Source organism: Oncorhynchus clarkii, chromosome 18 (assembly GCF_045791955.1).
Source record: "Oncorhynchus clarkii lewisi isolate Uvic-CL-2024 chromosome 18, UVic_Ocla_1.0, whole genome shotgun sequence".
Classification (NCBI taxonomy): Eukaryota; Metazoa; Chordata; class Actinopteri; order Salmoniformes; family Salmonidae; genus Oncorhynchus; species Oncorhynchus clarkii.
In genome coordinates, this window is record NC_092164.1 from 46,008,549 (window position 1) to 46,035,765 (window position 27,217).

The window sequence follows — 27,217 nt, forward strand, 5'->3', positions numbered from 1 at the left end:
TAAGTACACCTGACCTGCACGCTTTCCTGAATTTAATAGACTGCACAAGACCAAGACAAATCATATTTCGATAAATGTATATGTTTAACAGACTGTCTGCAGTTGGTTAGTTAGCGTCGATTCGTAGCTACGAAAACTCCCTCATCTGTCAACATCACCACCGGGAAATGTGACGTTACTTTCTGCCTGGAAGTGTAGGAGTTGGTGGGCTCATATAGGATCAAACTGTCCGTATCAGACCCCTGGTATGGTACCAATAGATATGCTGTGATATGTACTCTACTATCCACTCGTCTGCTCATCCATGTTGGGCTCGTTAACCAGTTTAGCGGTCTTCTGATGAAATGGGTCACACACACAGCTGGTAATTAGCTAGATCGGAGGGATCATTTAAAAGTCCAGTTCTCTTCAATGACTGTGTATTTTGGGGACATTATTTTAATACACTGGATAGTGGATACGCTTGGTGGTGTTGTTGAGTCAATGACGACATGCTCCACTAATTTCCCGGCGCTGTAACATGTTTGTAGTTAAAGTTCCTGGCAACGCGCTAGGCTGTTAACTACATAAGCATCTAGCTTGCTAACTAGATATCGGTGACTGCTCATCTGCTCCGGACGCCCAAGACTGGGGGAAATAAAAGTAGTCACAGTTTTTTCGAAAATCATGAACAATTGCGAATACCAACAAATCGAACCGCTGTCACTTCCGACCCCGCAACCCGCAGCTGTTGAAGAGGAGGAGGAAAAGGCACGGAGAAAATGGGAAGTTTTCCCCGGAAATAATCGCTTCTACTGCGATGGACGGTTCATCGTGGCTCAACAAAGCGGTGTCCTGCCACTCACCCTCGGCCTCATTCTGGTCACCACCGTACTGTTCTTTGTATTTGAGTAAGTACAAGTTCTTTTTTTTTTTTTTTTGCATTTCTTTGACACAAAATTATGTTTGCCATAGCCAAGAAAACAATGGCACAGGTTTCAACAAACCATGGTAAATTTGGTTGTGTCTGGCACTTTAACACAGCAGATTCTGGAATAGAATAATCGTTTTAATACCGGGAAGTCATTACATCTTCCTGCAAGTGTCTTGCTGAAATGCGTTGCATCTCCTGAGACTATGCTACAGTGGTGATTAAAAAGTGAGTTGTCTAAAACCAGATCCCCTCTGGGTGGTTGAGAAACTCTATTGTACTATTTGTGTGTCAGTCTGGTTTGACAGCATTTTCAGTTCCTCATGTTGAAAATGAGAACTAGTCCTTCATGTGGGTAATCGGTGGCCTGTTTGTTTCTGCACTCAATCTTGACCCCTTTAGTTTCCGGGTGAGAGGGAAAAAAATGCTACACTGCGTTTATACAAGCAGCCCAATTCTGATATTTATTTTCAGTACCCACTGAAACGTCACGCACGGGTAGTCGCCCATCAATCAGCATGTAATAATCAGCCACTGAAATAAGCTCTTTAAAAATATATATATATATATGTATTGACATTCTCATTCGTTTACAATGTTTTGATTATTGCTTGAACAGTCCCTAAGATTATATTTGGTTGTGTTCGTTGCAAAATACCTATTTTAGATGCATCAGTTGTTAGCTAGAATGCTAACTCTCATAGACATAGGCTGGTATCGAAGCTAGCCAAAGAGCTATTTTACTGGTTGACGTGTTTTTGAAGTGTAATGCAGTTGAGTGGCAAAGATGACACAATTTATATTTAGCAGAACATTCATACAATACTCATAATCCAATTTTCTAATTGAAAAGTTGTGTGTGTGTGTGTGTGTGTGTGTGTATGAAATGCACTCATAATCAACATGTAAATAGTTTTATTCATGTTGGCTGTCTGAATGCCCTGTGTTTTCCCCTATGGTTGGGATATTGGGAATAGCAACTCTTAAGTATTGCTGAATGTGATTCTTCTGGAGAAGCACTCCTGATCTTGTGCCAATAATGCTCAGTAATGTTCGGAAGACATTGTAAAAAAAAATAATAATAAAAAAAAAACAATACTTAAGCTCACCATTTGAGCTCCACACATATTATCTGTAATTAGCAGTGTACGTAACTAGCGGTTAACATATTAGCAGGGAGGGGTTTCTGCAACCAAATTGTGTGCACATCGCCCCATGCGGGAAAGTTTGCAAACACAAAGTGGCCTATTTAGTCTTGATCAGATCAGCTTTTTTTTGCCAGTAATTGGGCAAAAGATCAGAATTGGGATGCCTGTGTAAACACAACCTTAGTTTTAACATAAGGTAGTCCACTTCAATTGTTGCTGAATATGGTCTTTTTTTCTTCTTTTTGTCCTGTCATCACAGCTGTCCCTTCCTGGTGAAGCACCTGACTGTGTTCATCCCAGCGATTGGAGGAGTTCTGTTTGTGTTCGCTGTCATCTCTCTCCTGCAGACCAGCTTCACTGACCCTGGCATCCTGCCCCGGGCCACGCCGGACGAGGCCGCGTACATTGAGAAGCAGATCGGTAAGGGCAACAAGTACACACTTGAAAGAACATTCTTACTTTCCCACTAACTTTTACAGCTTTTTGCACGTATTCACCTACACTGCCCAAGTGACAGCGTTTGTTTTCCTGTTCCATATTCTGGGCTGTTTGTTTTTGCACTGGTTTTGAGACACTGTAGCAGCAACATGTACATTAGTTTCCTGTTTTTTTGTTCGACGCCATGCATTATTCAGCCAGCAAATGGTTGAACCTCCATAATTACAGGCTTCCTCCTCCCTTGAGAGAACCACACACAGTCCCCTCTGACAGAGCATGGCGGGAAGGATGGATGGCTGGAGGTCTTTGAACTGTTAATGACTGCTTGTTGCGGTGTGTGGTCAGCCCCCTGGGCTAATTGCCTTTGCTGTTTAATTGTGTGAAAAATAAAAAAACACTGGCCAAATTGCAGTGGGATGCCACTAACGTCTCTCGCTCTCTCACATTCACACCAGTAGTGGTAAAATCAATGGGGAAGCCAAGCTATCTGTGAACATATCGGAATCGGCCGATATTAGCTAAAAATGTCAATCGGTATCGGACGATATTAGCTAAAAATGGCAATCCGTATCGGCCGATGTTAAAAATAACAACACCACGTAAAATGTTGCGCTACACAGCATTCCTAACCTAGCCCACAATGTCTGCTGTGTGGATCGAGCAGTCAACAAGTCCAGCAGTCATTTGTTAGAGTAAGAAAATTTTAGCGAGACAACTTAAAGCCGAAATCTATTAACGGACAAGAGAATGGAATTCATTACCCTTGACAACCAACCGTTCTCTGTCGTGGGGGATGTTGGCTTTCACCGACTGGTCGAGCATCGGTACACACTACAATGTGCTCTATTTTTCCGATTTTGCCCTACCGGAGTTACACAGTAATAGCGTCACTGTTATTAGCTTCATGACATGCTATGGAACGCCATTTGGGTCTTTGCGTGTAAAAAAAAAAATACAGTAGCACTGTCAAAGCTGTACAAAAAGTCTGCAAACACCGGCCACGAACGATGTGTTTACAATACCGCGTTGGTAATAAAGCATAATTTGTTTGACCGCAACTTCTGGAGTAGCTAGCTTTAGCTTGGTAGCTAGTTTTAGCTTGGTACCTAGCTAGCACCAATACAACCAGCCTGAAAACAGTAGAAACTGCAGTCATTTTCATTATTCTTAGCAATGATTTAGGAATCCTTGTAAGTATTAGCTAGGTAGCCACTTGTTGTTCGCCTATTGAAATTGAACTTCAGTTCAGGAAAATAAATAGCTAGCCATCTACCTAACCCTGTTGCCCAAAGCAGCCAGCTAGCTTCATCTGGCTAGGGAGGCTCAACCGGACTGGGTTATGTGTTGTGTAGCTAGCCACAATAAGGTTTAGGCACAATAGTGGAATTTGCAGTTTGCCTTCAAAATAAGAGTATGTAATAGACTGATGCAAGTGAATACAAATAGTAGAATTATGCCATACTTTTATTTTGAAGGCTAACCGCAAAGTCCCCTACTGTGGACTAGCTAACTATAGCTACTGAATTGGATTGTTGTGGTGTTTGATATGTCAAATAGTGTTATTTGGCGTATCTTTTTTGACACGCAATGACCCAAACGGCGTGCCATAGAAATCCTGAGAATGAAATGACTGAACAGCGAGAACAGCACAGCAAGTATGTGAAATAATCAAAACCTATGTTTTACTGGTATTGGGGACATACCAACATAACCTTTTGGTCGACGTGTGTGTAACCTTTATTTATCTAGGCAAGTCAGTTAAGAACAAATTCCTATATACAATGACGGCCTGGACGACGCTGGTCCAATTGTTGCCAGCCCTATGGGACTCCCAATCACGGATGGATGTGATACAGCCTGGATTCGGACCAACTATAGAGATACACTGGGTCATTGTCAGCGTTGTCCCAGTGGTTGAGTCCATGCTCATAGTCATCCCAGCCACGGCGGTGTCTTTCATCTTCCATTCTAACAGTCTGGACAGTGTTGTCATATGTCCCTTGAAATGTCATCACTTCTGATGGCATACACTGTACTATTAACCAGTACACAATAATGTCTTCGGTCAAGAGATTTGCTCTGCAGGGCCTGAAACGGTGATTCTGTGAGTCCAAAAATGGCCACAAACAGTGTATTTTTTTAAATGAGCTCCTTCAGTTTCAGTGCATTGCTCTGGGCGATCACATCTTTATCCTAGCCGGGCTCAGTAATGATCCGATCATAAACGATATCCAATGATCTCTGGCCTTCGTGCACAGCATGCACATCTCTACTTTTGAAGTTCCAAGGAGTGGCACAGCCTTCAGTACCTGACTGGTATTGACAACCTCAGTAAGCATTGCTGTGGTTTGCATGATAGGGTTTGCATGACAACTGTCAGTGGATGTCCAAAAAAAACTTTGCGTCGTGACTATTGCTTGTCTCCTGTGCTAAAACGTAAGTTTAGTTTGTGGGCATAACAATGAATGAACATGGCATATTGAAAGTGGGTTTTCACGAGTTCCTGAACCCCACCTCACTGCCCACTCATACAGCTTGCCCCGTCGTAAGTCTGAGTTAGGCTGCTCGGTTGAATTTCCAGTACAACAGTGGTGATCACCTCTGTGTTTCTCTCTGCGCTCACATCAGAAAACCCCAGCAGTCTCTCGCATATAACACCCAAAGCATGCTATGATTGACATTGTCAGGATATGTCTTGCTTTGATCCAGAAACTCCATATTTGCATTCATAGCTAGCTACTGCAGGACACAGCTAACGGTGACGTTTTGCTCTGGTGTGATTTGCCAAATCCAAACTGGCCTCCTTTTGACTTGTTTTTTGTTGTTGCTGCACCTAGACCATTCAGAGTTGAGCGTTTGGCTTCCATTTTTATCAATTGATGCCAGACGCTAGCTGGCTTCCTTTGCTGTTGAATTCAATGCTATGGGTGGCAACATAAAGTTATACTCTTTTTGACCAGACATATGCATGGGTTACACACAGGCTACTGAGACAGAGGGGTGCTGTTTTCCTCGCTCTGTTTTCTCCGTTGAGATATAGATTCAGCCTGGCCACTTGCAAATTGAATGAAAATGATGAAACGCACAGAGATGAAAAATACATTTTCTATCTATTTTTTTATGGGGAAGGCTGGCTTCCCTTGGCGTCCATGAATACACGCCACACACACACACACACACACACACAGCTCAGAGTAGCCAAAATTGTTTAAAAAATGTGTCACTCTCTGCAACATGGTTTAAGTCTAATGTTTTACATATCTGCTGGTTAGGCCTATCTTCCTAAACCAGATGACTACACCCAGAAAGTTCTTATCAAGAGTATCATACTTAGTTCTGACTAGCTGCCTAATATTCAGATGTCATTGTGACGCAAAGTTGTTCTCTTGAGAGTACCTTACACTTTACTGTGAATGAGCTCATGCCATGGTGTGATCGAGCCAGCCTATTAATACATCAAATTGCCTCTCATCTGAAACTTTCTGCTACTATGGCTGCGTTTACACAGGCAGCCCAATTCTGATATTTTGCCTAATTTATTGGCAAAAAGATCAATTGGTGGAATAAAAATATCAGAATTGGACTGCTGTATAAACGCAGCCTATGGGTCTGCTAGGCAGGCATCACACTTTCATACACATTACACAGAGCCTGAGTTGATTGACTGCCACCCCTTTGATTCCACCTTAATGGACACCACTCTGCCAGCAATTAGGCCTAACGCCACTGCCTGGATCACAGCATGGACACACACACACACACACACACACACACACACACACACACACACACACACACACACACAGCATAGGTTTTACTATCTTTGTGGGGACCTAAAATGTATTTCTATGAAACATCTTATTTTACCTAACCCCTAATTCTAAAATAGGACAATGTTCCTTGTTTTACTATCCTTGTGGGGACTTTTGGGGATTTACAGTACCCACAAGGATAGTAATACACACTAATATACACACCTTGTGTACTATGTCTCTTGATCTGTCTTTCTCCTCAGATAACTCTGGCTCTTCCACCTACCGACACCCTCCCCGCACCAAGGAGGTGGTGATCAACCAGCAGGTAGTGAAGCTCAAGTACTGTTTCACCTGCAAGATGTTCCGGCCACCGCGCACCTCCCACTGCTCCCTCTGTGACAACTGTGTGGGTAAGGACCGGAGACCGAGGGGGGCGTTCAGCACGGAACACAGGGGGGGATCAACACACTGACATTTATGAGACTGAATTATTTAGGCTACACTACACAGCCTGTTACTGAGATTGTTTTGTTGAACAGTCTGCCGGTCTTATAAAGAGGATTTATTAGTTCTCTCCATAAAGATGATGGTCAACTCTGAAAGCAGGGTCTCTTAAAATGTTTGGACTTTTCTACAAATGAATTTTCCAACTGAAAGGGGCTTGAGAGCTTGGCCTCAATGTCAATAAGATGTCCTTTGTAGATATTTGTTCACTTTCTTCCCCCGTCTCGCTTCCTCTCCTCCAGAGCGATTCGACCACCATTGTCCCTGGGTGGGGAATTGTGTTGGGAAGAGGAACTATCGTTTCTTCTACACCTTCATTGTCTCTCTGTCCTTCCTGACAGCCTTCATCTTCGGCTGCGTCGCCACACATCTAGCACTGAGTACGTAGTCGACACATCTAGCACTGAGTACGTAGTCGACACATCTAGCACTGAGTATGTAGTCGACACATCTGGCCACTGCCCTGGCTTGTGATGTTGTACGAAACTGCTGAGTGGATCCTGATATTATCCTGTCATGGTTTTCTGTAACAATCTTCAATTGCTCTGTCCTCAGGGGCACAAGGGGGGAGAGGCCTTATTTTTGCTCTTCAGGAGAGTCCAGCCAGATATCCTTTTACCAAGACTCTGTGTGTCTAGGGTAACCTACCTGATCCCCTCATAATACCACTCCCTGCCTCGAGTAGTGTGGTGTTAGGGCACCTAAACTGTCATTCACTTCACTTTCTTGGCTGTATTGCAGAATAAGAATGAGTCTCTTTGTCCAGCTGATGTCTCTGATGATATTTAGATACTCAAACCATAAATGTTGTCTTTGACTTTTCTTCCTGCACTGCTGTGGAGCTGGTGATTTGCTTCTTATCAGTTTGGTCCATATTGGGCCTCTCAGGCTTCCATACCTACCTGGTTGCTTCTAACCTGACCACAAATGAAGATGTGAGTAAATAACAATGAGTGTGATGTCTTTGTCACCTCTGGGATATGTGTAATACACTTTAAAGGTCGAATGCAGCTGTTTTAATCTCAATATCACATTTCTGGGTAACAATTACTTATCTTACTGTGATTGTTTTCAATTAAAATGGTAAAAAAAACAGAAGCAAATAGCTTCTTAGTAAAGGGCATGTTCTCAAGCAAGAATTTTGCTTGGACTGTCTGAGTGGAGAGGAAAACTGAATATGGGATTTTATTGACAGAGGTTTGGAACTCTTTCTTATTGGTCTATTCATTAATTTACTGCATGGTGATGTCACCATGGAAGGCAAACTCCATCCCACCAAAACAGGCAAACATTTCACTAAAAGACCATTATCATAATTTTTAGTCACAGCATTATTCCAGCCTTATAGTGTGGAAAATGTATACATACACACACATACATACACACACATACATCTACTTTGTGAATGACACAAGTCATTTTTCCAACAATTGTTTCCAGACAGATTATTTCACTTATAATTCACAGTATCACAATTCCAGTGGGTCAGAAGTTTACATACACTAAGTTGACTGTGCCTTTAAACAGCTTGGAAAATTCCGCAAAAGGATGTCATGGCTGTAGAATCTTCTGATAGGCTAATTTACATAATTTGAGTCAATTGGAGGTGTACCTGTGGATGTATTTCAAGGCCTACCTTCAAACTCAGTGCCTCTTTGCTTGACATCATGGGAAAATCAAAAGAAATCAGCCAAGACCTCAGAAAAACAGTTGTAAACCTTCACAAATCTGGTTCATCCTTGGGAGCAATTTCCAAATGCCTGAAGGTTCCACGTTCATCTGTACAAACAATAATATGCAAGTATAAACATCATGGGACCACGCAGCCGTCATACCGCACAGGAAGGAGACTCGTTCTGCCTCCTAGAGATGAACGTACTTTGGTGAGAAAAGTGCAAATCAATCCCAGAAGAACAGCTAAGGACCTTGTGAAGATGCTGGAGGAAACGGGTACAAAAGTATCTATATCCACAGTAAAACGAGTCCTATATCAGCATAACCTGAAAGGCTGCTCAGCAAAGAAGAAGCCACTGCTCCAAAACCGCCATTAAAAAAGCCAGACTACGGTTTGCAACTGCACATGGGGACAAAGATCGTACTTTTTGAAGAAATGTCCTCTGGTCTGATGAAACAAAAATAGAACTGTTTGGCCATAATGACCATCGTTATGTTTGGAGGAAAAAGGTGGAGGCTTGCAAGCCTCCAAACACCATCCGTGAAGCACGGGGGTGGCAGCATCATGTTGTGGGGGTGCTTTGCTGCAGGAGGGACTGATGCACTTCACAAAATAGATGGCTTCATAAGGAAGGAAAATTATGTGGATATATTGAGGCAACATCTCCAGACATCAGTCAGGAAGTTAAAGCTTGGTCACAAATGGGTCTTCCAAATGGGCAATGACCCCAAGCATACTTCCAAAGTTGTGGCAAAATGGACATTATGAGCGTTATGATGGCTGCGTGGTCCCATGTTGTTTATACTTGCATATTATTGTATGTACAGATGAACGTGGTACCTTCAGGCGTTTGGAAATTGCTCCCAAGGATGAACTAGACTTGTGGAGGTCCACATTTTTTTTTCTGAGGTCTTGACTGATTTCATTTCCCCAAGATGTCAAGCAAAGAGGCACAGAGTTTGAAGGTTGGCCTTGAAATACATCCACAGGTACACCTCCAATTGACTCAAATGATGTTAATTAGCCTCTCATAAGCTTCTAAAGCCATTACATAATTTTCTGGAATTTTCCAAGCTGTTTAAAGGCACAGTCAACTTAGTGTATGTGAACTTCTGACCCACTGGAATTGTGATACAGTGAAATAATCTGTCTGTAAACAATTGTTGGAAAAATGTCTTGTCATGCACAAAGTAGATTTCCTAACCGACTTGCCAAAACTATAGTTTGTTAACAAGACATTTGTGGACTGGTTGAAAAACGAGTTTTTATGACTCCAACCTAAGTGTTTGTAAACTTCTGACTTCAACTGTACATGTGGTGACGTGTTTCTTGTGCCTGGTCCCTGACAAATGAACTAAAACTGGTCTAGGATGAGGACTGATGGTCCATCTTGTGTGTCTCTTTTGTTCCCAGATCAAAGGGTCGGGGAAGAGTGAAGCGGAGGACACCGGTAACCCCTACAGCTATAACAACATCCTGACTAACTGCTGCTCTGTACTCTGTGGGCCCATGCCTCCCAGGTGAGACTCGGCCTGGTTTATAATGGATCTTTGATAAGGTTTGAGTCAGTCCATTTAGGATGTGATTTATTTATTATTTTTTACTTTCTGAATAAAATATACTCCATTGTGTTCTAAGGATTTTTCTATAAATTAATGAATTCAATTTGTATCTACTCCTTGAATTGACTGAACAGGAAACTGAATTCACCCTAACATGCTGACCAGACCGCATGTTGATTTTTGTCCACCCACACCAGATGCGATCAGGACACGAAATATCAAAAACCTTATTAAACCAACTATATTCATTTGGACAGGTTGAACAAAATTAAACATTTATGGCAACTTAGCTAGCTTGCTGTTGCTAGCTAATTTGTCCTGGGATATAAACATTGGGTTGTTATTTTACATGAAATGCACAAGGTCCTCTACTCCGACAATTAATCCACAGATAAAGGGGTAAACCGAGTTAGTTTCTATTAATCTCTCCTCCTTCAGGCTTCTTCTTCAGACTTTATATAGAGGTTGGCAACCAACTTTTTAAGGTGCATTACCACCACCAACTGGGCTGTTGTGTGGACCTCAGTTCATATTTTAGTTACCTACGTCGGTGTATGCTCAAAAAACCAATGAGGAGACGAGAGAGGCGGGACTTGCAGCATGTCAAGCGTCACAAATAGAACCAAGTTCTATTTTAGCGCCTGACTACGCAGACGCTTGCGAGCAATGATTGAATAGTGTGTGTATGTGTGTGTGTGTACATTTGTAACGCTTCCGCGAGCAGTGTGGTCAGCATGTAACCCTGAAGCCTAAACTTTCTGTCTAACCTGTTTCCTCCATGTTGTTCCGTGTCAGTTTGATTGACAGGCGAGGCTTCGCGCCAGTGGAGCAGTCATCGCAGACAGTTTCCATGGAGATGGTGCTGCCCATGCCAGCTGCTAAAGAGATTAAAGTGGTAGTAGGGCCCACGCCATCCCAGCTGCCCCCCTCCCGTGCCTTGCAGGTTCCCTCCTCCCCTCTACCTGCAACCCCCCTCAGCCTGACTGGCAGACCCCAGTTTAGTTGCCTGTTCTAACACTGTTTGGCTGTTGTGTATGGGGTCACCCTCTCATGACAGTCTCAGACCAGTGTACTGTATTACTGTTCAGGATCCAGTACAGACCAGTGTACTGTATTACTGTTGGTCAGGATCTAGTATAGACCAGTGTACTGTATTACTGTTGGTCAGGATCTAGTACAGACCAGTGTACTGTATTACTGTTGTTCAGGATCTGGTATTCAGGACATTACATATGGTGGTGTTTCCTGTTCCTGGTAGCCCAGTCTACACCAGACTGTTCGTTGTTTACCGCTGAAAATACCATCTCTGGAACAAGGAAGTGAAACCGCCTGCTAGGCCATGTTTGACCTGGGTGTAGCTCAACCGTTAGTTACTCACATCATTCCGTGCCTTAACGTTATAACCAGGCAACTCGGTGTTATGTCTTTCAGTGAAAGGGGAACCCAGCCTATATATCTGAATCATCCACTTCCTAGCTTGGTTAGAGGTTGAGCCGTTGTTTTGAGGTTCAGGAGAAACGTAAATACTAGGGAGTTTATTAGAACATGTTTGTTTCCAAAGTGTGACTGCCACTGGGCTATTTAGTTCAGTCTTATGGTAGTGGCTCTCTCCAACCCGTCAGACTGTCTGCCTCTTCCAAACCAACAGGCCTTTTTGCTGTTTACGCTCAAGCAATATACAGACAAGCTGACCTAACCTTGGTTTACTTTAAGGATACAAGGGCTCAGTCTTGTCTGCTGGGAGTTTGCATATTATATATATTTTTGCACAGAAGGAGTTAGACCATAGACTATGTTCAGTATTTATACTTTTTAGCAAAACACATGTTGGTAATGGAAGTGGTTACTGCTGAGAATGTACCTGTAACACATGTTGGTAATGGAAGTGGTTACTGCTGAGAATGTACAGTGCCTTGCGAAAGTATTCGGCCCCCTTGAACTTTGCGACCTTTTGCCACATTTCAGGCTTCAAACATAAAGATATAAAACTGTATTTTTTTGTGAAGAATCAACAACAAGTGGGACACAATCATGAAGTGGAACGACATTTATTGGATATTTCAAACTTTTTTAACAAATCAAAAACTGAAAAATTGGGCGTGCAAAATTATTCAGCCCCCTTAAGTTAATACTTTGTAGCGCCACCTTTTGCTGCGATTACAGCTGTAAGTCGCTTGGGGTATGTCTCTATCAGTTTTGCACATCGAGAGACTGACATTTTTTCCCATTCCTCCTTGCAAAACAGCTCGAGCTCAGTGAGGTTGGATGGAGAGCATTTGTGAACAGCAGTTTTCAGTTCTTTCCACAGATTCTCGATTGAATTCAGGTCTGGACTTTGACTTGGCCATTCTAACACCTGGATATGTTTATTTTTGAACCATTCCATTGTAGATTTTGCTTTATGTTTTGGATCATTGTCTTGTTGGAAGACAAATCTCCGTCCCAGTCTCAGGTCTTTTGCAGACTCCATCAGGTTTTCTTCCAGAATGGTCCTGTATTTGGCTCCATCCATCTTCCCATCAATTTTAACCATCTTCCCTGTCCCTGCTGAAGAAAAGCAGGCCCAAACCATGATGCTGCCACCACCATGTTTGACAGTGGGGATGGTGTGTTCAGCTGTGTTGCTTTTACGCCAAACATAACGTTTTGCATTGTTGCCAAAAAGTTCAATTTTGGTTTCATCTGACCAGAGCACCTTCTTTCACATGTTTGGTGTGTCTCCCAGGTGGCTTGTGGCAAACTTTAAACAACACTTTTTATGGATATCTTTAAGAAATGGCTTTCTTCTTGCCACTCTTCCATAAAGGCCAGATTTGTGCAATATACGACTGATTGTTGTCCTATGGACAGAGTCTCCCACCTCAGCTGTAGATCTCTGCAGTTCATCCAGAGTGATCATGGGCCTCTTGGCTGCATCTCTGATCAGTCTTCTCCTTGTATGAGCTGAAAGTTTAGAGGGACGGTCAGGTCTTGGTAGATTTGCAGTGGTCTGATACTCCTTCCATTTCAATATTATCGCTTGCACAGTGCTCCTTGGGATGTTTAAAGCTTGGGAAATCTTTTTCTATCCAAATCCGGCTTTAAACTTATTCACAACAGTATCTCGGACCTGCCTGGTGTGTTCCTTGTTCTTCATGATGCTCTCTGCGCTTTTAACGGACCTCTGAGACTATCACAGTGCAGGTGCATTTATACGGAGACTTGATTACACACAGGTGGATTGTATTTATCATCATTAGTCATTTAGGTCAACATTGGATCATTCAGAGATCCTCACTGAACTTCTGGAGAGAGTTTGCTGCACTGAAAGTAAAGGGGCTGAATAATTTTGCACGCCCAATTTTTCAGTTTTTGATTTGTTAAAAAAGTTTGAAATATCCAATAAATGTTGTTCCACTTCATGATTGTGTCCCACTTGTTGTTGATTCTTCACAAAAAAATACAGTTTTATATCTTTATGTTTGAAGCCTGAAATGTGGCAAAAGGTCGCAAAGTTCAAGGGGGCCGAATACTTTCGCAAGGCACTGTACCTGTAACACATGTTGGTAATGGAAGTGGTTACTGCTGAGAATGTACCTGTAACACATGTTGGTAATGGAAGTGGTTACTGCTGAGAATGTACCTGTAACAAACACATGTTGGTAATGGAAGTGGTTCTGCTGAGAATGTACCTGTAACAAACACATGTTGGTAATGGAAGTGGTTACTGCTGAGAATGTACCTGTAACAAACACATGTTGGTAATGGAAGTGGTTACTGCTGAGAATGTACCTATAACAAACACATGTCGGTACTGGAAGTGGTTACTGCTGAGAATGTACCTGTAACATATGTTGGTAATGGAAGTGGTTACTGCTGAGAATGTACCTGTAACAAACACATGTTGGTAATGGCGGTGGTTACTGCTGAGAATGTACCTGTAACAAACACATGTTGGTAATGGAAGTGGTTACTGCTGAGAATGTACCTGTAACAAACACATGTTGGTAATGGAAGTGGTTACTGCTGAGAATGTACCTGTAACAAACACATGTCGGTAATGGAAGTGGTTACTGCTGAGAATGTACCTGTAACAAACACATGTTGGTAATGGAAGTGGTTACTGCTGAGAATGTACCTATAACAAACACATGTTGGTAATGGAAGTGGTTACTGCTGAGAATGTACCTGTAACACATGTCTGTACCCAAGTGCTGTTTTCATTTCTCTCAATCTGGACACTGACATGCAGTTGGTCAGCAGAAAGAGTCAGAATGTTTTATTGACACATGGAGTTGTCTTTGTTTACGGAGTGTGGACACTTTCCTCAATGTTGTCTGTATTTGTCTCTGACGTGAGTCTGTTAGTGTAGTTGTGTGTCATAGTATAATGTAATGGTCATGTGACAGAAGCTACATACATTTTTACATTTGAGTTATTTAGCAGATGTTGTTTTTCCTGAGCGACTTACAGGAGCCAATAGGGTTCAGTGGTTTGTTGTAGTGTATTCTAAACCGATGTTAACTGCTCGGGTACCTGCTGCCCTCCAGTCTTCATCTCTTACTGTTTTCTTATACTTTTACATTGTTTTATTTGTCTTTTAAATATTTGTCATTTTGGAATATATTAAGTCCATCTGAAATGTACTGTATTAAACATTGCATTTTAAAAAATAAAATAAATGTACTTATTCCCAAATGAGTTGTTCTCAATAGACACATTATTTTATTTTTATGTTTTCTGTGTTAAGACCAATTTTAATCGGCCAATTTGATTTATTTGTAATAATGACAATTACAACAATACTGAATGAACACTTTTTTATTTTAACTTAATATAATACATCATTAAAATCAATTTAGCCTCAAATAAATGACATGTTTAAATAATGCAAAAACAAAGTGTTGGAGAAGAAAGTAAAAGTGCAATATGTGCCATGTAAAAAAGCTAACGTTTAAGTTCCTTGCTCAGCACATGAGAACATTTGAAAGCTGATAGTTCCTTTTAACATGAGACGTCAATATTCCCAGGTATGAAGTTGTAGTTATCACTATTTGTCTCTATACCATTTGTATTTCATATACCTTTGACTGACTATTGAATGTTCTTCTAGGCACTAGTATTGCCAGCCTAATCTCGGGAGTTGATAGGCTTGAAGCACAGCGTAGAGCTTCTGGCAAACGCACTCATTTTCTGTTTGAGTGCTTACGAGCCTGCTGCTGCCTACCACCGCTCAGTCCGACTGCTCTATCAAATCATAGACTTATATAACACACACAAATACGAGCCTTCGGTCATTAATATGGTCTCATCCGGAAACTATCATTTCGAAAACATTTATTCTTTCAGTGAAATACGGAACCGTTCCGTATTTTATCTAACGGGTGGCATCCATAAGTCTAAATATTCCTGTTACATTGCACAACCTTCAATGTCATAATTACATAAAATTCTGGCAAATTAGTTCGCAACGAGTCAGGCGGCCCAAACTGTTGCATATACCCTGACTCTGCATGCAATGAACGTAAGAAAAGTAACACAATTTCCATAGTTAATATTGCCTGCTAACCTGGATTTCTTTTAACTAAATATGCAGGTTTAAAAAAATATACTTCTGTGTATTGATTTTAAGAAAGGAATTGATGTTTATGGTTAGGTACAATTGTGCTTTTTTCGCAAATGCGCTTTTGTTAAGTCATCCCCCGTTTGGCGAAATTGGTCTTCACACAGTTTGCAACGAGCCAGGTGGCCCAAACTGCTGCATATAGCCTGACTCTGTTGCACAGAACGCAAGAGAAGTGACACAATTTCCCTAGTTAAAATAAATTAATGTTAGCAGGCAATATTAACTAAAAATGCATGTTTAAAAATATATACTTCTGTATTGATTTTAAGAAAGGCGTTGATGTTTATGGTTAGGTACACATTGGTGCAACGACAGTGCTTTTTTCACGAATGCGCTTGTTAAATCACCCGTTTGGCGAAGTAGGCTGTGATTCAATGATAAATTAACAGGCACTGCATTGATTATATGCAACACAAGACAAGCTTGATAAACTAGGAATATCATCAACCATGTGTAATTAACTAGTGATTATGTTAAGATTGATTTTTTTACAAGATAAGTTTAATGCCAGCTAGCACCTTACCTTGGCTCCTTTCTGCACTCGCATAACAGGTAGTCAGCCTGCCAGGCAGTCTCCTCGTGGAGTGCAATGTAATCGGCCTTGATCGGTGTCCAAAAAGGCAGATTACCTATCGGCCATTCCAATTAATCGGTCGACCTCTAGTTCCTATGTAGTCCTTGTCACACAGTCTTACCCCTGTGTGCCTATTCCATAGTGTCAGCTGGGAATGTGTCTCTTTGTATTTGTGTGTGAACTGAATGTCCCATCACCACCCCCACACTAGGAGGATAACTGTCTGGACTTTGCTGTGTTCTGTGCTGGCTGATGAGCCAGGCAGGTTGGTGAGATGGTCCCGGGGAGAGGTAGAGCGCAGTGCAGGGTGTTTGGCTGGCCTTATCCATCTCTGTGGCTGCTGTGTCTGCATCCGGGTCAATTGATGAAGTGAATTTAATGTCAATTCACTTATTTGACATTTCTAGGGGCCCTTTTTCTGCGTCTCTTTGCAGTCTGTTTTTATTGGTGCCTGTCTGGCTGGCTTCTCACAGTGCTGCTATGTTTCTTCCTTTACCCCGTCAGGCTGCATCCCATCACACACCAACTCAATCTCCAGACTTGTGAGGTTTGGAGTATCAGACTCTCAAACTGAGGAAAGGTATAATGGGACACTCGTTGTACTTTAATTGCTATAGTTTCCTTTTAAGCTTTGCCTGTGCAGATACACTCATGCTTAAATGCACAGATACACTGAGCTCAAAGTATTTGAACAGTGAAATTGTTTTGACTCTGTACTCCAGCACTTGAGGTTAAAGTGCAGACTGCCAGCTTTAATTTGAGATTATTTCCATCCATATCAGCTGAACCGGTTTTTAGAAATCACCATACTTTTTGTACATAGTCCCCCTGTTTTTAGAGGACCAAAGGTTTTGTGACAAATTCACTTGTGGATTAAAGAAGTCAAAAGTTTAGTATTTGGTCCCATACACCTGGTACGCAATCAGTACATCAAGCTTGTGACTCCACAAACGTGTTGGATGCATTTGCTTTTTGTTTTGGTTGTGTTTCAGATTATTTTGAGGCCAAAATAAATTAATGTTAAATAATGTAACTTCTTATAAATAAGAATATAATCTTTCTAATTAACGTGGATGGTCCTATGATTACACATAGTCCTGAATAGTTAGTAAGAAAGTTAGATGCACAACTATCACCCCCCCCCCACCCTCCCCCGACCCCTGTTATTGTAACGGTGAAAGGTTAGCATGTCTTGGGGAGGTATGATATTTGTGCGACATCTAACTTTCTCACTCAACATTATTCACCGTTCATTCAAGACTAGCCTTAATCATGGTAGCATCCACATTAATGTACAAGTGTTTAGAAACATGTTCCATTCTTATTTACAATAAGTGATTCCAAAATACACTTGAGTGTATTTGTCCCAATACCCTAGTCCCCAATTTCTAAACTGGTCACCTGATATGGATGACGATACCCTCAGATGAAAGCTGACACTCTGCACTCTAAACTCCATAGTGATAGTGTCATTTCAAATCTAATGCTGTAGTACAGAGGCAAAACAGCCAAAACTGTCACTGTCCCAATACTTTTGGCGCTCATTGTATATGTGCACACCAGACAAAGATCCAAAACCTTTTCATGCAGTAAAATTGTTAATAGCTTACAGCGATTGTCTTCACACCTGCTTCTTTTTTAAAAATCTCTTGATGCATAAATGACAGAATTGTTTCAGAGGAGAATCGTTGGGGGGATTTCTGTTCTTAAACTCTGCTTCCTTTTTAGCTTTCAGCTGAGCCAACTGTTCTTGCTTCTGTTATTTTCTGCTCAGCTGTTTCTCACGCAGTCTTTTTTCCAACTCCTCAAACCGTCTTACTTTTTTATTTTCTGTCTTCCCCCTTACCTCTCTCGCTCTGCCCCTCTCTCGCTCGCTCGGTCTGCCCCTCTCTCGCTCTCTCGCTCTGCCCCTCTCTCGCTCAGCAGCAAGCAGGCCGCTCTACACATCTCCAACCCGGCTTACAACGTCAGCCTCAGCCCCCCCCCCCCATCTCTCCAGGCCTGGGGCCTAGTCATGGTCACAGAGGACCACAGAAGAAAGGAAAGCTTTGCCGCTCTGCACTGACTCACTCACAGCTCTAAGCTCTGCCAGTGAGACAGTACAGCTTCCTATCAGCAGAGGGCGCTACCAGCTATGTGAGATGCAGTGAGCGGGTGAATGTAACGTGAACAGTTATATCGGTCACACAAACCTCAATTTAATTGATCTGAATAGCTCCTTTTGTTTACAGGGAAAGAGCTGCTGTTTTGTGGAGTGAACTTGTGTAGCTACTTAGTCCTTCTTTTGACACAAGCAGAAGAGACCTAGCCAACACTACCGAGCCTCATACAGACATGGTTGTTATTATGGTTGGCAGGCAAAACACTAGACTAGCATCCAAACTAATGTCGCCTACCTTTTTAACTACTCTTGATCCACTTCGTTACACCTACCCCTGCTATACCTGCACATAAAATCCCATGAACTGAGCATGAAACATGACTTCACTGAGTAGTAGGTTACACACTGATCACTTAACACCGACGCTCCATTTCCTGTAGTCCACTTGGACCTACAGTGTTCTCATTCACTAGAGAAGTGAAGTCACTGCATATTTTGTATTTTAAAAAGTGTTTCCCTTCATCACAGCAACTTAGACATATTGTGGATCGGTGGTCATTGAAGGGCAAAACACTGCATTGTGGAGGTTGGTTTCAAATTGTATTCTAAAGAGCTTTTTTTCTGTTATTTCAGCCAATGTTCCTCTCAAAATGAAACTTCTGACTAAAAAGCAACGACTTGATAATGGTTTATTTTATCTTAATCGTGGATCCAGAATGGTTGGTCTTTTGAGCTCTTTAGTTTTGTTCAACATCATTGATTTATTTACAGAAACCCGTCAATTTGTGTGTTTATAACCTGTGTGATATGCAGTAACTAGAATTGATGCACTCTGTTCGCGTGTTACACACCAAGACCACCAGATGGTGACAGTTACAACCAAATCTAGATTTGACATGTTTACACACTTACAAAAGAGCTCTCAGAATGAGTACAATGTTTGCTAGTGAAGTAGTGACGGAAACATGGTCTTTTCTTAGAGTATTTGTTTGTTTCTATTTCTATTATTTCGATTTGCTGCCAAAATGGCCTAAACATGAGTGCACAATTCCCCCTTCGGATTGTTATAGTTTTACACTACATCATTATTAAGCAATTCAAACAGATGGCCAGTGCTTATATTGTCCATTTTCAAAATATTAGAATGTAGGCTGACTGAATTGTGGAGAGTGTTGCACAATAAAATATGAAATTGATGATATTTCTTCCTCCTTCAGCAACAGGCCCCTCATGCCCCTTAGTTGTAGTTTGCCTGTGCTGTCTGAATGATGTTGAGGGTTACACAGGTCACATGTATGTTTGACAGGGTCCTACCCTTACCCTCTCCCTGTGTATGTACAGTATGTTTGCCTTGGAATGTCAGGTTGGCAGCCTGAAGCCATATCTTTCCATCTCGTTTAAGAAGAAGAACAAACCCGTTTATGGAGAGACAGCAGCTAGGATCAGCTATCATATTTAGAACTTAGCAGACACTTTCATCCTAAACATCTTACAGTACGGGAAGGGCATACAGTTGTATGTGATTCCTGAGGGAATTGAACCCAAACCCTAGCACCAGGATGACTTATTTCATCCCCAGTCTGTGTATTACAGTGCCATGACATAAAGAGAGCGTTATCAGGCATGTAGGTAGGGAGATCCCCACTTCAGCTGATTATGAGAGGTTTTCTTTTTGTCTTAGGCTGCAGGTCACAACATTTCATCACTGTTTACTTCACAATCTATCTGGCATGGGGTCATACCTCTGTTTTGAAATGATAAGATCACTGATTTGATAAGTCTGGTTTTCAATCAGGAAATATTGATGACAGGTTATTGCTGACCAACCCTAATAACAGGTTACAGTATCTGTAATGATGATGATAACCTGTGTCCTATTTCAGTGATTTTGTGGCCACATCAATTGTTTGTGGAGAGAATGATTGCAGACAATTACAGTGATTCCCTTTCCACCGGTCCATGCTACAAATAGAGTACCATTCAATACTGCCACCCATAGCAGTAAATAAGTACCTCTTCACTGGAGGATCTGATGGGGGATTATTGGTGAAACACTGTAATTTATCCACTCCAGGTCTCACACACACCTGACAACACATTGTATAACACAGAGTATTGTAGCGACCCGCTTGCTCTATCATGTGGGGGGTGAGTTCAGATATATGTTCAGAACAACAGATTTCGTGCCAATAAGATTAACTCACTCGGTGGGAATTGTAATGAGGCTCACACAGTGAGGATTGCTACATTGCCCCCTTCTGACACCAGTGTGGCATTAGAGGGTCCACTCCTTAGTTAACTAGCTAATTAGAAGAATGAGATGGTAGCTCAAGTTGAACCGGCAAACCAGGTTAATGCCCTGGAAATACAGGCTAACAGAGGATTATAGAAGGGTTGCCCAAAACAATAAGCGTTTCAGACTCACTGTATAACTTGGTGGAAGTCGGAGATGTTATTGTGATCCATTCAGTCTCGCTCTGACACCCCTCAACCCCCAAAACTAGTGGCCTATCAGCTATCCCGAGGCTTCCGATTGGTGCCGCGGTCTAAGGCACTGCATCTCAGTGCTAGAGGTGTTACTACAGACGCCCTGGTTCAATTCCAGGCTGTATCACAACCAACCGTGATTGGGAGTCCCACAGGGCGGCGCACAGTTGGCCCAGCATTGTCCGGTGTAGGCAGTCATTGTAAATAAGAATGAGTTTTTAACTGACTTGCCTAGTTAAGTAAAGGTAATAAAAAACACAAGACTGTGTTCGCGTGTTGAGTTGAAGCCTCGGTCACTTTACTTTCATCACACAAGTGTGGTTCACTAAACCATTTCTAGAATGACGTAAGTAACAGCCAACTTTCCAGGACATTGACATGTCTTTTATATGTGCAGAAAGCTTAAATGCTTGTTAATCTTACTGCACTGTCCAATGTACAGTAGGTATTACAGTGAAATAATACCATGCTATTGTTTGAGGATAGTGCACAACAACAACACTATTATGATTATGGTTTGATACATTCACCTCTGAAGGTAAAACATTTACTTACATTCAGTAAACTTGCTCTGATTTGTCTTCCTGAGGGTCCCGGAGATAAAATGTAGTGTAGTTTTGTTGAATAAAATATATTTTTATATTAAAATGTAGGAACTGGGGTCTACAGTTTGAACCCATGCTGGCTGTCTGGCTTTTTAAAAGATTAGGCAGGTAAGGCAATAAATAGGCCATAGTGGCGAAATAATTACAATTTATCAATTTAACACTGGAGTGACAGATGTGCAGAAGATGAATGTGCAACTAGAGATACTGGGGTGCAAAGGAGCAAAAACAATATGGGGATGTTGGGTGTGCTATTTACAGATTGGCTGTCTGTGTACAGGTGCAATGATCTGTAAGCTGCTCAGACAGCTGATGCTTAAAGTTAGTGAGGGAGATATAAGACTACGGCGTCAAGGCTTTTTGTAATTCGTTCCAGTCATTGGCAGCAGATAACTGGAAGGAAAGTCAGCCCAAACAGGAGTTGGCTTTAAGGGTGACCAGTGAAATATACCTGCTGGAGCGAGTGCTACGGGCGGGTGGTGCTATGGTGACCAGTGAGCTGAGATAAGGTGACCTGGAGTCAGTGGAGTCGGTGGGTTTGGCAACGAATATGAAGCGAGTGCCAGCCAACGAGAGCATACAGGTCGCAGTGGTGGGTAGTATATGGGACTTTGGTGACAAAACGGATGTCACTGTGATAGACTGCATCCAATTTTCTTGTTGGAGGCTATTTTGTAAATGACATCGTCAAAGTCAAGGGTCGGAGTAATAGTAGGACAGTCAGATTTACGACTTGACACAAATATTGTGCAGTATTGCAATACTTCACTGGATCAGTCTGAAACTTTGCACAGACACTGCTGCCATCTAGTGGCAAAAGTCTAAATTGTGCCTAAACTCCTATATGATATTATGGCCTTTCTCTTGCATTTCAAAGATAATGGGGAAAAAAATGCATGTTTTTTTGTAGGTATTATCTTTTACCAGATCTAATGTGTTATATTCTCCTAAATTAATTTCACATTTTCACAAGCTTAAGTGATTCAGGTCCTGAGCTACAGGCAGTTAGATTTGGGTCATTTTTGGCTAAAAATAGAAAAAACGGGTCCGATCCCAACTTCTTGTAACTAGGGGGCAGTATTTTAATTTTTGGAAAAATAACGTTCCCAAAGTAAACAGGCTATTTTGTCAGGACAAGATGCTAGAATATGCATATAATTGACAATTATAAGGATTGTCCTATCCTAAGGATAGAAAACACTCTAACGTTTCCAAAACTGTAAAAATATTGTCTGTGAGTATAACAGAACTGATATTGCAGGCGAAAGCCTGAGAAAAATCATTTCTGTCGATATTACGGAGCTAATTTGGATTATTTTTCGGCGTTGTCGTGACCTCAATTTCTGGTCAATTTCTCAGCCAAACGTGAAGAACAAACGGAGCTATTTCGCCTACAAAAATTTGCTATCTAACTGGGAATCTCGTGAGTGAAAACATCCGAAGCTCATCAAAGGTAAACGATTTAATTTGATTGCTTTTCTGATTTTCGTGACCAGGTTGCCTGCTGCTAGCTAGGCATAATGCTATGCTAGGCTATCGATAAACTTACACAAATGCTTGTCTTGCTTTGGCTGTAAAGGATATTTTCAAAATCTGAGATGACAGGGTGATTAACAAAAGGCTAAGCTGTGTTTCAATATATTTCACTTGTGATTTCATGAAGAGGAATATTTTCTAGTAATATTTATATCCGTTGCGTTATGCTAATTAGTATCAGACGATGACAACGCTCCCAGACCCGGGATGGGTAGTTACAACATTAAGAGGTTTAAACTGATTTGGGCTGAGATTAACTGTGGCTATATCGACCTTATGTTACCCCTTCATACTGCCATCCTTTCAGCATTTACGGCGGCCAGTTATTTAATTACAGCCCAAAAATGGTTAATTACAGGGCAAAGATTTTTGGATGGCAGAGATGACATTCAGAAATATTAATGAATGTATTTGTCTCTCAGGGCCATGTTAGGTATAAAAGTTGTGACCCACACCCATGTTCTCAATGGATTGACCCCTGTCATACAGACATACACATACTCACACTCTGTATATGCAAACATATACTGTATAAACATATAATGTCCATGTATATACAAACGCTTTGTGTGGAAACTATGAGAAGTTGTGCTTTTGTTTCGTCTTTGTTTGTTTTTTGGTGCCCTGTGCTTGTGGAAGTATAAAGAGGGTTCCATGGGTTCACTTCCATACCTCTTCATGCTGTAAAATTATACACCTCCATCGTCCTTATTTCCTGAAACGTCCAACCCTGTTGGCATGAATTCTACCTCACTGCCATCCAGCATGGCTGGCTCGGCCATTGCGCAGTACTCTCTTCTCTCTCGCTCCCTTTTTCTCCTCTGCCTCCGGGTCCTCTTGATGTCCCACATCCCTCCATCTCTCCATGGCCACAGTCTCTCTCTCTCTCTCTCTCTCTCTCTCTAGCTCTCTCTCTCTCTCTCTCTCTCTCATCCAGTTTTGTTACCTAGTGAAAACAGTTAATTACACATGGTCACTGATGTGGAATTCTTTCTGTCTGTGAACAAACCCTGCGGTTCTTTGCAAGCTGCCTATTTGACCTTCTCCTCTCCTTTCTCTGGCACTCGTAGCACCACTATACATTGACAAGTGCTGGGAACCCAGTGCCAGGGATAAGCAGAGGGGACAAGGCCTTTCCAGTACAGGGACACAAAAGCCTCCTTGACCATATTACAGTTTTTCTCAATTGCTAAAACACCATTTCTGAAACCTTGCTCCATTTCCTGAAAACATTCAACACAAAACCTCATCTTCAAGCACTATTTACATAACCTCTGACTCCTCTTGCAAAATGAAACATTCGCCTCAAAACAGTTTTACCTGTGTTCAAAATCAAACACTGCTCTCAAATCATAAACAAAGTGATCAAAATGATATACACTCTCAAGCAGTCAGTAAACAATACACCGAAAAATAGAAAGCACATTGTTCAAAACATACAATTTTCAGAATGAAGTACATTTTTAATCTAAAAAAATATTCATATTTTTCCGTCATTGTCTTTTGATGAAAGAAAACATGTTCTATCATAGTAGCTCAAAATCTATTGAGCAGTCAGTACTGTTAATAAATGGAAAGCACAATGTTCAGGACCAGCCTACAATGCACTGTACTACAGTATCCATTCTCAGACTTTCTCCTTCCCACCTTCAACAACCTGTTTGCTCTCTGAACTGGCTTATATTGGTTGTGTCGCAGCATTTGAAACAGGTTAAATCAATTTTGAGTGGTTGTGTTCAATCAATGACATACAGTATGTTCTCTATTTGTATTTGATTGTTGCCACTTGTGTTTACCAGTATGGACGACATGTGCATTAGAGTGCAGAATGTGTTTTGAGAATGAGAATGTGACATCTGCAAATTGTGTTTTACCATGTGAAATGGTTTAAGGTATTGACAACAGACTGCATAATTAGCTAAATGAGTCCAGGCAACTGAGAACTTTGTTCAGCCAATGGGTTTTAGTGTTTTAGCAATTGAGAAAAACTGTAACTTCTGCCCCACAGCCAAGAGAAGAGTAGCACTGGTCTGAAGGACTCTACCATGCATAGCCAGTATTGTGCTTCTTCACACTCTTCTGTACTTATTCATTGCACAAACACAGGGACAAGGACCAATGGTGGAAAAGGTACCCAATTGTCATACTTGAGTAAAAATATACCTTAATAGAAAATAACTCAAGTAAAAGTCACCCAGTAAAATACTGCTTGAGTTAAAGTCTAAAAGTATTTGGTTTTAAATATACGTGGGTATCAAAAATAAATGTAATTGCATGAATATACACTACCGGTCCAAAGTTTTAGAACACCTACTCATTCAAGGGTTTTTCTTTATTTCTACTGTTTTCTACACTGTAGACTTATAGTGAAGGCATCAACACTATGAAGTAACACATATGGAATCATGTAGTAACCAAACAAGTGTTGAAAAAAAATCACAATTTGTTATATTTGAGATTCTTTATATAACCACCCTTTGCCTCGATGACAGCTTTGCACACTCATGGCATTCTCTCAAACAGTTTCATGAGGTAATCACCTGGAATGCATTTCAATTGACAGGTGTGCCTTGTTAAAAGTTCATTTGTGGAATTTCTTTCCTTCTAAATGCGTTTGAGCCAATCAGCCGTGTTGTGACAAGGTAGGGTGGTATATAGAAGATAGCCCTATATGGCAAAATACCAAGTCCATATTATGGCAAGAACAGCTCAAATATGCAAAGAGAAATGACAGTCCATCATTACTTTAAGACATGAAAGTCAGTCAATACGAAAAATTGTACGTTTCTTCAAGTGCAGCCGCAAAAACCATCAAGCGCTATGATGAAACTGGCTCTCATGAGGACCTCCACAGGAATGGAAGACCCAGAGTTACCTCTGCTACAGAGGATAAGTTCATTCGAGTTACCAGCCTTAGAAATTGCAGCCCAAATAAATGCTTCACAGAGTTCAAGTAACAGACACATCTCAACATCAACTCTTCAGAGGAGACTGTGTGAATCAGGCCTTCATGGTCTATTTGCTGCAAATAAACCACTACTAAAGGACACCAATAATAAGAAGAGACTTGCTTGGGCCAAGAAGCACGAGCAATGGACATTAGACCGGTGGGTCCTTTAGTTCCAACTGCCGTGTCCTCGTGAGACGTGGTGTGGGTGAACGGATGATCTCCACATGTGTATTTCCCACCGTAAAACATGGAGGAGGAGGTGTTATGGTGTGGGGGTGCTTTACTGGTGACAATGTCAGTGATTTATTTACAATTCAAAACACACTTAACTAGCATGGCTACCACAACATTCTGTAGCGATACGCCATCCCATCTGGTTTGGGCTTGGTGGGACTATAATTTGTTTTTCAACAGGCCAATGACCCAACACACCTCCAGGCTGTGTAAGGGCTATTTTACCAAGAAGGAGAGTGATGGAGTGCTGCATCAGATGACCTGGCCTCCACAATCCCCTGACCTCAACCAAATTGAGATTGTTTGGGATGAGTCGGACCTCAGAGTGAAGAAAAAGCAGCCAATAAGTGCTCAGTATATGCGGGAAGTCCTTCAAGACTGTTGGAAAAGCATTCCAGGTGAAGCTGGTTGAGAGAATGCCAAGAGTGTGCAAAGCTATCATCAAGGCAAAGTGTGGCTATTTGAAGAATCTCAAATATAAGATATATTTTGATTTGTTTAACACTTTTTTTTGGTTACTACATGATTCCATGTGTGTTATTTCATAGTTGTGATGTCTTCACTATTATTCTACAATGTAGAAAGTAGTAAAAGTAAAGAATAATTTTATAGTGCTTATATTAAACAAACCAGGCAGCACAATTGTCTTTCTTTTTAAAGTTTACGGATAGCCAGGGGCACACTACAACACTCAGACATCATTTACAAATGAAGCATTTGTGTTAAATGAGTCCTTCAGATCAGAGGCAGTAAATGTGTGAATTAGACAATTGTCCTGTCCTGCTAAGCATTCAAAATGTAAAGAGTACTTTTGAGTGCCAGGGAAAATGTATGGAGTAAAAAGTGCATTATTTTCTTTAGGAATGTTGTGAAGTAAAAGTTGTCAAAAATATAAATAGTAAAGTAAAGTACAGATACCTCCAAAAAACAACTTAAGTAGTACTTTAAAGTCTTTTTACTTAAGTACTTTACACCACGGACAAGGAGGTTTAGATCCTTTCACACACTGACAAACTAATACATATGTAGATATGCAAGTAAATTCAGCAAAATAATAGCTGTAGGCTGCTCACTTGTTCACGCTGTTTATTAAAACTCACTCATGGACACATGAGACAAAGGGTGTATAGTCT

The 27,217-nt window shown here is 41.3% G+C and overlaps 1 long non-coding RNA gene and 1 pseudogene across 1 annotated transcript; one reads left to right on the forward strand and one right to left on the reverse strand.

Annotated features, from left to right (window-relative positions):
• Positions 1–88: 88 nt before the first annotated feature.
• On the forward strand, positions 89–11,855 carry LOC139373571 (palmitoyltransferase ZDHHC18-B-like; annotated as a pseudogene).
• Positions 11,811–13,864, reverse strand: LOC139373572 (uncharacterized). The gene is made up of 3 exons (XR_011627585.1): positions 13,664–13,864; positions 13,523–13,614; positions 11,811–11,853 (listed from the first exon to the last, which is right to left on the reverse strand). It is a non-coding gene; the product is annotated as an uncharacterized lncRNA (long non-coding RNA).
• Positions 13,865–27,217: the final 13,353 nt, after the last annotated feature.